Genomic DNA, 13,503 nt, shown 5'->3' with positions numbered 1-13,503 from the left:
CTTCCCCAAAGCTGAAGTTTGTTGGGAGCAGGAAAACAACCCTCCTGGCTCCCCCTTGCTCTTCCACAGCCCATGAAGGTCACGGATTTCCAGCTTTTGCAAACCACGGCAAAGCCCAAGGACCTCCCCCCTCCATGAACATGGTGTGGGGGTGCCGGACCCCCCCCCACATCACCCAGGAGCAGCACTGGGTGCAACCCAGCCCCGGCAGAGCCACCCCGGGCGGGAGGGCGGGATGCTTTATAGCTTCCATCTGGCAAGAAGCAGGTGAAATGGTGACAGGAGGGAGTGATTTCCCAGCACCAGCCCACGCCGAGGCTCGGGGCACCCAGGGCGCCGGGGGGAGTGGGTGTGGGGAGCAGTGAGCCCCCAGCACAGCTTGCCATGGGGCAAAGCACCCGTAGGTGATGCCAGTGGGGCAAAGAACCAGGGGGTGATGCCAACCACGCTCTTCCTGGGCAGGATTCCCAGCTGGCTGCATCGAGACCCCTCCTCATGGGGAGATCTCCTTGTTGGACATGGGATAGGACGTACTGGAAGGGATGGAAAAAGCCCTCTGGGGGCTGCTGTGGGGAGTGGGGGGGGGTCCTTTCCAACAGCAGACAACAAGCTCAGCTGGGCTGGCTGGATGCAGCCCCCCAAACCCCCTGTAGCACGGCAGACGTCAGCTAATGGGAACCATTCCTGCTCCATGGCCCTCCCCGGGGCGTCGGGGCTCCTGGCTGTTATCTGGCGGCTGCGAGGGCGGCAGGAGGAGGGGAGATGCAGGCTCGACGCCCAGGCTCTGGGGCCTGCCAAGCTCTAAATCCAGAGCAGAATGGCCAGGGAGGGGAGGCTGTGGGGAGCCCCACCACCCTGTCCCCACCAGCCCTGCCTGGGCCGTGGATCCAACCTCCATGTCCTCCCACACCCCAACCCGAATCTCAGCTCCTCGCTGGCCCCATCGCCCCAACCCTCGGGGCACTCGGCAGGGATGGGGGGGTTGCCATCGTGGCTTTTCCACCCTGGGACCATGGCAGGCAGCAGCAGGAGGAGGGGGAGGCAGGCGGCCAAGGCTGCCAGCAGCCCCCCTCCTGAGCGATAATGAAAACCCTTCATCTGGAGGTTTTCCCCGTGTTCTCGGGGCGAGCATCCAGGCAGCTCCCGAGCAAGGGGCTTGCGTGGCCACTGGCCAAACACGCCCTGTGCGCTGGCCTCCTTCCTCTGTTTTTCTAGCCCTTTCTTCACCTCTCCCCCTCCTCCCGAGCCACATCCCTCTCCTCCGACAGGAGCCCTTGAAAACCCTTCTCTCCCCGTTAACTGCAGCGCTCAGCACCCATGGGACGGGATGGGGGGGTCACCCGCGGCCCCTGCAAAGGGGGTTGGCAGAGAAAATCCACCCTTGGATGAGAAAGTGCAAACTGCCGAGTCCTGTCTTGCAAAGGGCAGGAGTAAATCCATGATAATCCCCTAATAAACCAGACCCTCTGCACCCCCGGGGCTGTCCCGCTCGGTGCTGGGGGTGCAGGGCACTCGTAGGGCCGGCGCAGCACGTGCTCGAGATGCAATAGGGAAAAAAAAATGGAAAAAAAAATATTAAAAAAAATAAATAAAATTAAATTCTGCAGGCGCAGCACGAGCGGGTCTGGCGGAGTCGCTGCAGCCGGGGGATGAGTGCCAGCAGCTCGGCTGCTCCACCGGCCCCGGCCCCGGCTCTCTGCCCAGCGAGGCCCCGGGCTGCTCCTGCTGCAGCTACTTCAGCCCCCGTCCCATGACTCAAGCAGGAAAAAATCAAAGCCAGCCCCGTGCTCTCCCCACGCCCTCGGCAGGGCTGAGCCGGACACAGGGCACCCTCTGCCAGCCCCAACCCCAACCCCGGCCAAAAGCTCGGGCCACAACCCGGTGGGAAACGCCGCTCAGCATTTCCAAATTGCCCTGGGCTTGGAAGAGTTCTGTGCCAACCCTGGGAGAGGGCAGTGAAAGGTGAAAAGGTTGCAGGGGAAGAGGAGAGAGAGGAGAAGGCGGGATGGAGAGCTGCAAAACCCCACCCCGTGCCTGGCCAGGCCCTGCCAAGGGCTGATCAGAGCCGCCCAGGAGCCCTGGAAATCCCAGAGAGATCACTCTTTGGGAAGAAAGTGGCTTGTGGGCACTTGAAAACCAGCCCTTGGTGTGGAGATGGGGTTTCCCTCCAGCCCGTCCCTGCGGTGCCGCCGGCTGCTCCCGGCACAGCGGGGACCGGCAGCCGCTTCTCCTCCATAACCTCATCCCCGTCCTGATCCCGGCCCCGCGTCCAGCTGAGCAAGCGTTTCCGGCACCGTGTCCATCAGGGCTGGGGGCCAGGAGGCAGCACAGCCCCCCCCCATCACCCTGTGCTAACAAAACCCAGCTCTGCTGCAGACACAGCCTCCTCCCGTGCCCGGCTCGGTGCCGGCACAGCGCTGTGGTACCCGTGCCAGCCCACCACGGTCCCCTTCCAGTGCCATCGGTACCGGGATGGGGCCAGGGAGGCAAAAGCAAAGGTTAATTTTGCCTCCTGCTCTTGTCTGCGCTGGGTCCTGCACAGGAGGGAGGGTGCTGGTCCCAGCGCCTGTCCCCTCTGCCACCTCACCCCGGTGACAAACCACACACGTCACCGCGGTGGCAGGCGGGGAGTGCCATGGCTCAGCACCCACCACCCATGAGAGCCACAGCCTGGAGACCACCCTGAGGAGGGTTTGGGTGTAAGGGGCTGCAGGCAGCAAGCACCACGGCCAGGCTCCTGCAAGGACACGCTCACCATTAGCCCCAAGTGTCCCCGTGGGAGCCCTGCCCCAGGAAAAGCCGGGTCCGTCTGGGAAGCAGCAGGGCCGTTGCGCTGGGGGCAAAGTCCTGGGCAAGGGCGGGATGGATGGTGGCTTCCACGCACCCACCACCCACCTTCAACGTCACCGTGGCCAGGCTGGCGCAGGAGCAGTGGTGGCCCCCAAGCAGGGACATCCCAGCTGGCCGTGGTCCGTGGGGGTGGGATGGAGAGCAGAAGCCCCCCCCCGTTGCCCCCGGCTGGGAGGGATGGCCGGGAGCAGGGGGAAGCCAGGGGATTTCCAGAGAACAAAGCGGCTGCTGGCAGCCAGCATCGCCGGCGGCGGGGAGGGCGAGTCTCCTGCTCCCGCTCCAGCTGGGGTCGGGGAGAAAAAAAAAAAAAGAACAAAAAAAAAGCACAAAAAGCACAAAAAAGCACGGGGAGTTTGTGTTTTATCTCCCTAGCAACCCCGGCTCCATCACAGGCATGGCCCATGGGGGGTGGCCCAAGCCAAAAAAACGGGCTGCTGCGGGAGGGGGAGAGTTCAGGGCAGGCGCAGCAGCATCCCGTGTGTGGGGGTGTCACAGCGGGGGGACAGGGGGGGCCAGGAGCGGGGTCAGAGCAGGTCATGGTCCATGCCCTGGCAGTGCTGAGCCCTATTTTAACTATCTATTGCCCCTTCCTGGGGACAAAACCCAGACCCCACGTGCACGGCATCGCCAGGGTCCCCGAGCCACCGTGCCCACGTGGGACAGGGCAGCCCCACAGCAGCTCTCCTGGGGCATCATCGGCCAAGCATCCTTCCCCAGTTGTGGGGTGGTCTGGGAGCAGACCCCCAGGGGACCAGCGGGGATGAAGTCAGTCGAGGACAAATAGAAATGGACACTGTGGGGCTCGGAGGCTGCTGGCACACCGAGACGGACCATGGCAGACACCAAGAAGCACAGGCCACCATCACGGGCGAGTGAACCCAAGACATAAAGAGCGTTTATGGGATCAGGGTGCCATCCTTCTGGCTCTCCCCTCATGCTCTGCAGCCTCCCACAAACCTGGAACCATTGTGGGGTTGGGGTGACATGGCCACGGCTCATGGCTGGGCTTGGCACTGCCACCGAAACCCAGCTGGGGGGTACGGAGGTACCTGGGCAGCTGTGACACCTCTGCCAACGGTGACCCATTAATGCAGCTCCCAAGCCACAAGCCAGACCCTGACCTGGAGGGTTTAAACCTCTCACTAAGCTCTTTAGGAAACCACTTCCAGTGGCAGAAATACCTGTCCTAAGCAATCGCCGCCACGAGGCATCAAAACAACCCCGGCCCCAACCCCTCCCCAGGCAGGTCGGGTCAGGAGCGGGAATTAGGGCAGCAGGGCTGGGAAAAATCCTGCTGGGGACAAATCCTCGGCACCTGCTTAACCCATCACACCGGATAATCACACCACCCTGCCAACCCCCCCGCTGCCATCCCTCCCTGCCACACTCCCGGCTGTGCCCGTCACCGTGCCGGCCATCCTCGGGTCCCCAGGCTGCTCTTGGCCACCGATGGCCACCGGCCACAGACAATGGCCCACGTGTGGCACGGCCGGGCTCCCTGCCCACGCTGCACGCACACACACACACACGTACACACTCACCGGTGCCACCCCGCGTCCCCTCCGTCCACGCCGCCTGCCAAGCCGGTGGTGGCTCTCCCGCAGCAGCCGGGGTGGACGGTTTCCTTCCTCCCGAGCCCCATGGAGACCGTCATTGGTATCAATCATTAACAGCCACCGCAGCTGCCGCCAGCCTTAACCCCCTCGGCACCGCGCCGCTGCGGGGCCCGCACGCCGAGGCATCCTTGGCCATTAAAGCCCCTTTAACGACGCGGCGGTGTCACAGGCTGCTGCAGCACAACCCGCCGGGGATGCAAAGGGGTTTTCAAGGGGCTCTGCACCTCCATGGACCTCATTGCACCCCAAAGTGCTCCCTTGGCAGCTGCCCTGCACGTCCCCATGCAGCCCCGAGGGCCGTATCCTGCCTCTGCGTCCAGCCGAGCCATAAAGAGCTCAGCCACGGGGAAGCCCCAATCTCCCCCCATCCTGGGGGGCAGCCGGGGTGCTGAGCCCCACAGCCTTCTGCCAAGGAGTGGGGCTGCTCCCCGCTGGCTGCCCATGGAGGCAGGAGGCACGTCCATCCCCTCCTCGCTGCGGGAGCCAGGGATTTCTCCGCTCAGGGGTCCCCGAGCTCTCCCTTCCTGCAGCTTTTCCAAGGAACATCGATGGCTGTAACTCTATCCCAGTGTGTTTACAACCCAGCCCCAGCTCTTGGCTCCCTGGGCCGTGCCGGGGGCCGGCTCAGCTCCCGGGGCTGCCACTTGGCCAGCGCACGGTGCCACCCGTGCCCCCATGCCAGGGTGTCCCGCACGCTGCGGTACCCACCGGGATCACCACCAGGGAGAGGGGACACTGGGACCCCGAGCTGGGGGAGGAACACGGGGGCTGTTCCTGAGAAGTGGATGGATACACATCCCTGTCACCCCCCCGCCACCAGTGGCTTCGTTACCCAACCTGCGACGGGGTTGAATGATTAACCTGCGGCCGTGCCATCACCGGGAGCTGGCAGAGCCCTGCTCTGCTCATTTACAGCCCTGGGGCACGACAACAAGTGGGCAGCAAACCCATATCCCCCCGATCCCGAGCCCCCCCAGCATCACCACCCCCCAGGAGCATCCCGTGCCGTGCCCTGGAGCGGGGACGCTTCCACCTTGGGGCAGCCAGCGCGTCTTTGTGCCAAAAGAGGGGCACAAAAGGGGCTCAGCCCTCATCCTCACCCCCCATCCCACCTCCCAGGGGTCTGGAGGTACTCACAGCCCGGAGGCTCCTGCTCCCCACACACCGACACGCAGCGGATTCCTCCTTCCCCAGCCCCAGCCGCGGCCCCGGGGGCGGCCGAGCTGCGAGTGCTCAGAAATAGCCTTGGACAAACATCTGCACGGCACCACCCCGCGCAGGCTGGGAAGCGGAGGGCTGCTGCGGGGATGGTTTTAATCATGATACGAGACCATCAAATGGCCAAAAAAAAAAAAAAACCCCTCATGCTCTGCAGCCTCCCACAAACCTGGAACCATTGTGGGGTTGGGGTGACATGGCCACGGCTCATGGCTGGGCTTGGCACTGCCACCGAAACCCAGCTGGGGGGTACGGAGGTACCTGGGCAGCTGTGACACCTCTGCCAACGGTGACCCATTAATGCAGCTTCCAAGCCACAAGCCAGACCCTGACCTGGAGGGTTTAAACCTCTCACTAAGCTCTTTAGGAAACCACTTCCAGTGGCAGAAATACCTGTCCTAAGCAATCGCCGCCACGAGGCATCAAAACAACCCCGGCCCCAACCCCTCCCCAGGCAGGTCAGGTCAGGAGCGGGAATTAGGGCAGCAGGGCTGGGAAAAATCCTGCTGGGGACAAATCCTCGGCACCTGCTTAACCCATCACACCGGATAATCACACCACCCTGCCAACCCCCCCGCTGCCATCCCTCCCTGCCACACTCCCGGCTGTGCCCGTCACCGTGCCGGCCATCCTCGGGTCCCCAGGCTGCTCTTGGCCACCGATGGCCACCGGCCACAGACAATGGCCCACGTGTGGCACGGCCGGGCTCCCTGCCCACGCTGCACGCACACACACACACACGTACACACTCACCGGTGCCACCCCGCGTCCCCTCCGTCCACGCCGCCTGCCAAGCCGGTGGTGGCTCTCCCGCAGCAGCCGGGGTGGACGGTTTCCTTCCTCCCGAGCCCCATGGAGACCGTCATTGGTATCAATCATTAACAGCCACCGCAGCTGCCGCCAGCCTTAACCCCCTCGGCACCGCGCCGCTGCGGGGCCCGCACGCCGAGGCATCCTTGGCCATTAAAGCCCCTTTAACGACGCGGCGGTGTCACAGGCTGCTGCAGCACAACCCGCCGGGGATGCAAAGGGGTTTTCAAGGGGCTCTGCACCCCCCCGTGGACCTCATTGCACCCCAAACTGCTCCCTTGGCAGCTGCCCTGCACGTCCCCATGCAGCCCCGAGGGCCGTATCCTGCCTCTGCGTCCAGCCGAGCCATAAAGAGCTCAGCCACGGGGAAGCCCCAATCTCCCCCCATCCTGGGGGGCAGCCGGGGTGCTGAGCCCCACAGCCTTCTGCCAAGGAGTGGGGCTGCTCCCCGCTGGCTGCCCATGGAGGCAGGAGGCACGTCCATCCCCTCCTCGCTGCGGGAGCCAGGGATTTCTCCGCTCAGGGGTCCCCGAGCTCTCCCTTCCTGCAGCTTTTCCAAGGAACATCGATGGCTGTAACTCTATCCTGCTCCCTTGGCAGCTGCCCTGCACGTCCCCATGCAGCCCCGAGGGCCGTATCCTGCCTCTGCGTCCAGCCGAGCCATAAAGAGCTCAGCCACGGGGAAGCCCCAATCTCCCCCCATCCTGGGGGGCAGCCGGGGTGCTGAGCCCCACAGCCTTCTGCCAAGGAGTGGGGCTGCTCCCCGCTGGCTGCCCATGGAGGCAGGAGGCACGTCCATCCCCTCCTCGCTGCGGGAGCCAGGGATTTCTCCGCTCAGGGGTCCCCGAGCTCTCCCTTCCTGCAGCTTTTCCAAGGAACATCGATGGCTGTAACTCTATCCCAGTGTGTTTACAACCCAGCCCCAGCTCTTGGCTCCCTGGGCCGTGCCGGGGGCCGGCTCAGCTCCCGGGGCTGCCACTTGGCCAGCGCACGGTGCCACCCGTGCCCCCATGCCAGGGTGTCCCGCACGCTGCGGTACCCACCGGGATCACCACCAGGGAGAGGGGACACTGGGACCCCGAGCTGGGGGAGGAACACGGGGGCTGTTCCTGAGAAGTGGATGGATACACATCCCTGTCACCCCCCCGCCACCAGTGGCTTCGTTACCCAACCTGCGACGGGGTTGAATGATTAACCTGCGGCCGTGCCATCACCGGGAGCTGGCAGAGCCCTGCTCTGCTCATTTACAGCCCTGGGGCACGACAACAAGTGGGCAGCAAACCCATATCCCCCCGATCCCGAGCCCCCCCAGCATCACCACCCCCCAGGAGCATCCCGTGCCGTGCCCTGGAGCGGGGACGCTTCCACCTTGGGGCAGCCAGCGCGTCTTTGTGCCAAAAGAGGGGCACAAAAGGGGCTCAGCCCTCATCCTCACCCCCCATCCCACCTCCCAGGGGTCTGGAGGTACTCACAGCCCGGAGGCTCCTGCTCCCCACACACCGACACGCAGCGGATTCCTCCTTCCCCAGCCCCAGCCGCGGCCCCGGGGGCGGCCGAGCTGCGAGTGCTCAGAAATAGCCTTGGACAAACATCTGCACGGCACCACCCCGCGCAGGCTGGGAAGCGGAGGGCTGCTGCGGGGATGGTTTTAATCATGATACGAGACCATCAAATGGCCAAAAAAAAAAAAAAAACCAACCCAACAACAAACCCCAGGCGGGGGCGAGCTGTAAATCCGTGCAGACGCAGCGGCTGATAAGAGCCGCCGGCGGCCGGGCTGGGCTGGGCTCCCCGTGCCCGGGGTGTGCGTGGTCCCTCTGCATACGGGCACAGCTTTTGAAATTCTCATCCAAAATTGAATTTCCTCCCCCCCCACGCAGGACACGGAGCCCAGCTGGGAGCACTCAGAGGGCGCAGGGCCCATTGCAGGGTGTAAGGATGCCCTGGTGGGGGGATGCCTCTGCTCCTGGCACAGATTTTGGGGCTCTGCAGAGGTGGGTGCCCACCTCTGAGCCCCCCCGGGAGGGGGAGAGGGGTGATCCCCAGCCCGGGCTCACACAGCCGCAGCAGGTTGTGTGCCGATCCCTGCAGAGGCTTTGGATTGTTTTGGTCTAAATTACCAATTTTCCACTGTGGGATTTCCCATGGGCTCCTCTCTCACTCCAATGCTCTGGCACACGGGTGCGCTCGCACGGATGAAAAATAAAAGCCATAAACACAGCACCCCGGGGCACAGGGGGCACGACAGGGCACCTTGCACCCCAAAGAGCAAGCAGTGCCAGCCTGCGTGTCCCCGCTGTCACCGCGGGACCATGGCACCTTCCCCACGGGCGCCAGGGGTGCGGGGAGGCTGCAGGTTTTTAGGGGGCTGGGGCAGCTCTGGCTCTGCCCCAGCTCTTGCCAGCCCTCCAAGTGACTCATCTGCTCCTCTGAGCCCCGACCTCCCGCAGTCAAGCCCCGACGCATTCGGCACATTCCTGGCATAGCCGGGCCGTGCCGTGCTGTGCCGGCACCGAGCCCCACACCTGCCGGAGCGGAGAGGCTGGGTGGAGGCCAGCAGCACCCTCGGGTCTCCCCAGGGAGGCTCCTGCACCCCGGGGCCTCATAGAATCATAGAATGGTTTGGGTTGGAAGGGACCTCAAAGATCATGGAGTCCCAACCCCCCTGCCCTGGGCAGGGACACCTCCCACCAGACCAGGTTGCTCCAAGCCCCATCCAGCCTGGCCTTGAACCCCTCCAGGGATGGGGCAGCCACAACTTCCCTGGGCAACCTGTTCCAGTGTCTCACCACCCTCAGAGTCAAAAATTTCTTCCTGAGATCTAATCTGAATCTTTTTTCTTCCAATTTAAAACCGTTTCCCCTTGTCCTATCATTACCCTTCCTGGCAAAGAGTCCCTCCCCAGCTCTTCTATAGGCACCCTTCAGATATTGAAAGGTTGCTATAAGGTATCCCCGGAGCCTTCTCTTCTCCAGGCTGAACAATCCCAGCTCCCTCAGCCTGTCTTCATCGTGGTCTGATGGTCACCATGGCCCAACGTGGCCACTTGTGCCCGTGGGGATTTAGCCCGGGGCAGGAGCAGCTCAGCTCTGCCGTGCCATGGGTTGCCATCGTGGGCAGCTCGTCACCCTCCGCCGTCCCAGTTGCCTTTCCCGGTGCAATGCCACCCTTCCCTTCACGTCGGCATGGGCGTGATGGAGGTATATGGGGAAACTCTCCATTTTTAGATCTGATCCTGTACCTTCGCAGGGCTCGGAACAGCTTGTAACCCAGCTCGTGACGCAACAGTGCACGCGCCTCAGTTGTGCAAGCGTGTGTTGCACCAAAACAGCTCCCAAGGACGGGCCGAGCACTGGCGAGGTTCTCCCACCCCACAGCCGCCTGCAGCGTGTCCCACGGCCCCACGGAGCAGCCAGTGGGTGCAAAAGCACTCCTGAGTGCCCAGGAACAGCCACCATGGTGGGTATCAACCACGGGCAAGGGGCTGAGCCCGGTGCCCGCGGCACCGTAATGTCTCCAATTCCTCCTGGCCCTGGCACCAACAGCCCCCAGCCCCGGAGCCGCCCAGCCTCCGTGTACAAACACAGCAGGAACCAAAGGTCTTAAGCAAACAGACCAAACCAAACAAGGACAAGCCTCCTCCAGACCCCAGGCACAGGCTCAGGATCCGCTGCCTTTGCCGAGCTGGTCTCCACCTCCAGCAGAGACACCATCCTGGTGCAGGGCATCCCAGGGGCAACCACAGCCAACCCCCCCGAGCCCTGTGCTGGGCTGACGCAGCCAGAACGGGTCTCTGGAAGCAGAGATAAATCTGTATTGGGGCTTTCTACACCAAAAATCCCACCGGTCCCATAAACCACAACTGACCAACCCCAGGGTCCCACTGCCGAGCTCGGAGCGGCTCTGCCCCAGGATGTGGGCACTGGGGAGCCAGGGCATCTGCCAGCTCCTGCCTCCAGCACAGCCATCCCGGGGCACAGCCTCGGGCAGACAGGAGGGGCTGGACACCATCCTCTTCCTATTAATACCTGCTGAGAGCTCGGCTATCTGCAGGTGATTGCCAAACCAAGCCACCAGCCTCCTCCACCGGCCGTGAAACGCTCAGCCCAGCCCTTGGCAATTCCTCCGCTGCCCTCAGATGGGATGGCCCTGATTTTATTGCTGTCTCCAGCCCAACACACCCTGGTGTGGCCAGGGCCGTGGCCGGGGCAGTTGGGTACAGCTTCCCGGTGAATCACCCACGGTTTCCAGCTTCCCAACCCTGTCCTAATTAACACACGAAGCTGACAGCAGCCCTGGAGGGCAGCTGCAGGGGGAAAAGCAAGGAATTTGCTGGGGAAAAAGCAGAAAACCCTCTGAACCCATCAGACCAGACCCTCAGAGGCTCCCAGGGTGGTGCAAAGCCAGTGCAGGGACGGGGCACGCCTCTGTGCCACCAAAGAGCCTTCCTCTTCTTCCTCATCCCCCCTCCCCGCAGCCACCTCCGCAGCGGAGCGAGCTCGGTGGCGCGGCCTCGGCTCTGCAGAACGAGCTCTTCCCCTCAATGAAGTTTGAGTCACCGTGGGATGTTTCCAATTGGAAATCAGGACAGTTCCAGGCTGAACGGGCGCCAGCTTTCCGCTTCCCAGAAATCCCATTTGCCAGCGAGCCTGCTGCCAGTTCCCCTTTTCTCCCCCAGCATCACGTAAATAAACGCCTCCCCAGCCCTCCCTCCGTCCTGGAGCCGGGGGGATGATGAAGCCTCCAGTCCCAGCCCCGCGTCCTCTGCCGTGCCCGGGGAGGGGAAGCCGGTGGGACGGGAGTGGCTGAGCCGGGCTGGCGATGCCTTTGCCGCCGGTGGCACATCCCGGCTGAGCCCTCCGCCGACGCAGTGGCCCGCAGCATCCCCCCGAGGACACCGGGATGGTTATGGGGAGCAAGCACGGCACGGCGGCTGCCCTCCGCAAGGAACTGGTTTGCTCGGTGCTGGGAAGAGCCGGAGGCTTGTGCCGAGTTTCCAGAGGGCAGAGATGGGGCTGATACACGAGAAGAGCAGGCGGGCGCCGGGGAGGTGGGAGATCCCCTCGCCTCCAGCGTGGTGGCTCCTGTTTTCCTGTGGGTTTGGGTCAGGGGAGGATGCTCCCCATTGCACGGAGACCAGTGTCCCCAGCCCAATCTGGCCCAGAAGCCAGTGGAAATGGACAAGGGAATGTGATCACAAAGCTCAACTCCTTAGGAAACCAGTAAATGGAAAAAAAGCCACTTCACTTGACTCGCCCCAATGCATCCTCCCGCCCCATATGTCTCTCTGCCCTAGCAGGATGGAGCAGTCACTGCACAGGGACCGCAGAGGTGACATCCCACCCACGCTGGGCACTGCCAGAACCTGCCAAAGGTCCCTCCTTGTCACAAAATTAATTAGTGGCCCTGCAGCAGCAGCATGGAGCGAAGGACGTGCTGCTGGGAGGAGGGAGTGCTTTGCTCCAGACCAGAGCCAGCGCTGGAGCAACAGGGGAGGATGGAACAGGATGGTGCCAGGATCAGGCTCAGCTACAAACCCACCACCCCATCGATCCTGGAGAGCAGCAGGAAGGTCCCTCCCATCTCTTTGGCATCCCCACAGAGATCTAGGAGCATCTGAATGGAAACCACAGCCACCCCACGCTGCAGAGCAGAGAAGACCCACGGCAGCCACAGGCTGCTGCCAGACGCCAAAGAGGGGCTGTGGTACCCGCTGGTACCCGGGGCTGGAGCATCCTCCAGCACTTGCAGGGTGCTGGTGTCACCGTCCTTCCCAGGTGCTCTGAGATGGCAGAGGCTTGGCTGGAGGGTTTGGGGAGGAAGGGGCTTTTCCAGGCTCTGGGAAAGCATAGGGAGGCACAGCAGGTAGAGCAGAGGGTACAGCAGAGGGTACAGCAGAGGGTACAGCAGAGGGTACAGCAGAGGGTTGCTTTAAAAAAGCCTTTCTTGAAACAGGACAAAGCAGGCGACGCAGCTGGGTGTCTCCCCCAGGAGAAGAGGTGATTTTAAGCAGCACTTCCAGGAGATCACAGCATTATTGGAGATCACAGCATTATTCCCCAGCCAGCTCAGCTCAGGGCAGGGACGGCAGCTCCCTCAGGCTTCAGAGCCACCCCACGGCACGGGGCACGGGGACATCCCCTCCCAGCCACCAGCCGCCGGGTGGGCAGGATCCCACCCCGCATCCCACCCCGCATCCCACCCCGCATCCCGGGGGGAAGCAGAGCGGAGCCTCTGCCCCAGTCCCAGCTCTGCCAGCCTTATTGTGCTGCCACACCTTCCATTGAGCTCCCTGCGAGGAGTTTAACCCCTGGCAGAGCACAGCCCGCCTTTCCCGCGCAGCGGGTCCGTCCCGTGCCCAAGTGGGACACGCGGCCCCTCCACGGGCTTAACGCTCCCACCATCCTGACACCCAGGGCTGTGTCCCCAACCCCTCGTCCCCACAAACCCTCACCCCACGAGCTGTTCTCCAGCAAAGCCCGACTCACCGGCAGCCCCCGGCGCAGCGCAACCCCCCCAGCATCTCCATCCCCTTCGCTCCAGCCCCGGGGGCTCTTCCTCCATCCCCCTGCTCCCCTCCTTACCCCACCATGGGTCAGACAGAGCACCCACAGTGGGTGCACAGCCTACCTCTTCTCCGGGAGCTGCCGGGGCCACGGTGCCAGCCGTGGGGAGGGCGGTGGGCTCGATGCCCAGACCCCCCCGGGGCTGGTGGGGAAGGGGGAGAAGCCTCAGCCGCCTGCGAGAGCTGCCACGTCCCAGCGCGGCCCAGGGCTGATAAGTGAGGGCTGAAATCTGAAACTGTAGGTTGGCTCCTTCCTATATAAACAGGCGCTCGCACACACACACACACAACACACACACACACAACACACACACCCCCGGTACGCCACTCCCGCCGCTCCCGGCCATGCCAGCCCTCCGCCGGCCACGGCCACGCCACCCGAGACCCCCCCCACCAGTCTTGGTGCCAAACACACCGATATCGGCTCAAAGCCAAGCCTTGCCA

At 63.5% G+C, this 13,503-nt stretch overlaps 1 protein-coding gene across 3 annotated transcripts in view; it reads right to left on the bottom strand.

Annotated features, from left to right (window-relative positions):
* The window catches only part of PLEKHA6 (pleckstrin homology domain containing A6), a 50,224-nt gene extending 36,957 nt beyond the window's left edge, over positions 1 to 13,267 (bottom strand). For 2 of the 3 annotated variants that reach the window (XM_014955469.1, XM_014955472.1), the window contains exon 1: positions 13,125 to 13,267. The gene's annotated coding sequence lies outside the window, so the exon portion shown is untranslated. Of the gene's footprint in view, positions 1 to 4,391; positions 4,447 to 13,124 lie in introns of those variants that run through there. The other variant, XM_014955468.1, reaches the window with a different exon arrangement.
* Positions 13,268 to 13,503: the final 236 nt, after the last annotated feature.

Source organism: Calidris pugnax, unplaced genomic scaffold (assembly GCF_001431845.1).
Source record: "Calidris pugnax isolate Ruff unplaced genomic scaffold, ASM143184v1 scaffold215, whole genome shotgun sequence".
NCBI classification, from domain to species: domain Eukaryota; kingdom Metazoa; phylum Chordata; class Aves; order Charadriiformes; family Scolopacidae; genus Calidris; species Calidris pugnax.
The sequence above is the reverse complement of the archived record's forward strand: the minus strand, read 5'-3'. Positions and strand labels throughout refer to the sequence as shown.